We start from the raw sequence: 1912 nt of genomic DNA, 5'->3' as shown, positions 1-1912 counted from the left end.
ATAATGTATGTAATGTTAAGTTGGTGAGAAGCATAGCTGAACAACTATTCGAAAATTACAAAAACAGTGACAAAAGATGAGATAAAGGCTACATTGAAATGAAAATGCATCAGCAGTTTCTCCGACAAAATCAGAGGAAGGCTACATTGAAATGAAAATGCATCAGCAGTTTCTCCAGTAAATTCATAGGAAGGCTACATTGAAATGAAAATGCATCAGCAGTTTCTCCGACAAAATCAGAGGCGGGATTAGAAGCATCAACAACACACACTCCTATAGATCTCAATATATAAATTATAAAATCAAACAAAACAAAATCGAACAAAACATCAAAAACAGTTTCAATTTATAATAAACAAACTAATCAATATAATGGAAAGAATTATATTAGATGTGTCAGTAGAAATCTTCAATTATTCATAGCATATATAACTGCAGTTTCATTTCGGCCATATTGTAGATTCAGCCATATTACAGATTCAGCGATATGGCTTTTCCAAAACATCTTCAAGAGTGATTATTGAAGAAGAAGCCGTGTATAATCACAATCACTATTAAGGTCTGTTTGATTTCGCGCATAACCAATGAGGCGAAAATATTGAAGACTTCTGATATTGTACAAAACCAAGCAAAACAGCACATACTAACTACATGAAAATCACAATCTGACCAGAACATATCAGGCTAATTGGGCCGTATAAACCACCTGTGAAGGAAAGGGCAAACATGAAAATCATAATCTGACCAGAACATATCAGGCTAATTGGGCCGTATAAACCACCTGTGAAGGAAAGGATTGCCCTCTGCTGCAAATGGACCCTGCATAAATTAAGGAAACAAAAATGGCTTCAAGTTCAAAATAGAAAAAAGTGGGAATAGAAATAAATATGTGGTGTCAAGCCAACCAACAAAACAAAAGGTTAAATTAGATTCCAAAGATTAACAAACTTGGAAGCATGCTTGTACAATAACAAAAGACAACACTACAAAAAATTCTTATCTTTTCTCAGTCTACCATTCTACTGAGTTGGAAAAGTAAACAAATATATTTAATATAAATTGATTTAAGTGATGATTTAATAGTTACTTATATGTACTCATTTGTCTATTCATTTTTCAACGCATAATAAGTTTTTTATGTGAAGTTAGAAAGATTGTTTACTTGACAGAAGACAAATGTGTTGAAAATATGTTTAAAACTATATTAGCATTGTGACCCATGAAGAAAAAGATCCATTTCTCCACTGTCTGAAGAAACCATATTATCACAAATTGACACCATACTTGTCGTAAGATTTTTCTCCATATGACACTACTAATGAAATCCCCTTTCCTTCCCACCGATTCATGCTTCATCAAATCATCGATTCTTGCTCTCATTTTCAAACTCACCTTTGTATAATATCCGTTGGATTGAAAAGTGTACTTATAGGAGAGAAAACCTCCATGTCTGCCTTAAGAGCATAGTCCTGTAATAACAAAACAAAAATCAAAATGCCTTTAACTCATTATTAACTCTCATTCCAAGCCAAGCATATAACCGCAAACCGCAAAGTAGCTTAGTAACAACAATAGCAGAAAAACACAGGGAAATAGTAAGAACCCAAATTTGTCGCACAAATTAGTATCAAATTAGTATCGTAGAATCATCAAATGTGCATATCAAAAAACTAAACGTACCGGGTAGTTAAATCTAAAGTTTCACAATGTATTCTGATGATGTGGTAGCGAGTTTCAATTTCTGACGCGGTGGCTCTCGAGACGGAGGCATTATGATGGAGGTGACCAGATTTGCATTGTGGAGGGCGATTTGACCAGAGTTTCATTGCTAAAACAATCACACGAAAAACATGATGTTAGCTTTAGATTCAAAAATTTCAAACAATTAAGCATCATATAAGCAAATCAAGTA

The 1912-nt window shown here is 33.6% G+C and overlaps 1 long non-coding RNA gene across 1 annotated transcript; it reads right to left on the bottom strand.

The window, feature by feature from the left end:
* Positions 1–319: 319 nt before the first annotated feature.
* Positions 320–1912, bottom strand: LOC131646285 (uncharacterized). The gene is made up of 3 exons (XR_009297392.1): positions 1681–1912; positions 1163–1469; positions 320–819 (listed from the first exon to the last, which is right to left on the bottom strand). It is a non-coding gene; the product is annotated as an uncharacterized LOC131646285 (long non-coding RNA).

The sequence above is a fragment of the Vicia villosa genome, linkage group LG2, assembly GCF_029867415.1.
Source record: "Vicia villosa cultivar HV-30 ecotype Madison, WI linkage group LG2, Vvil1.0, whole genome shotgun sequence".
Classification (NCBI taxonomy): domain Eukaryota; kingdom Viridiplantae; phylum Streptophyta; class Magnoliopsida; order Fabales; family Fabaceae; genus Vicia; species Vicia villosa.
This window is presented reverse-complemented; position numbering and strand designations above follow the sequence as displayed.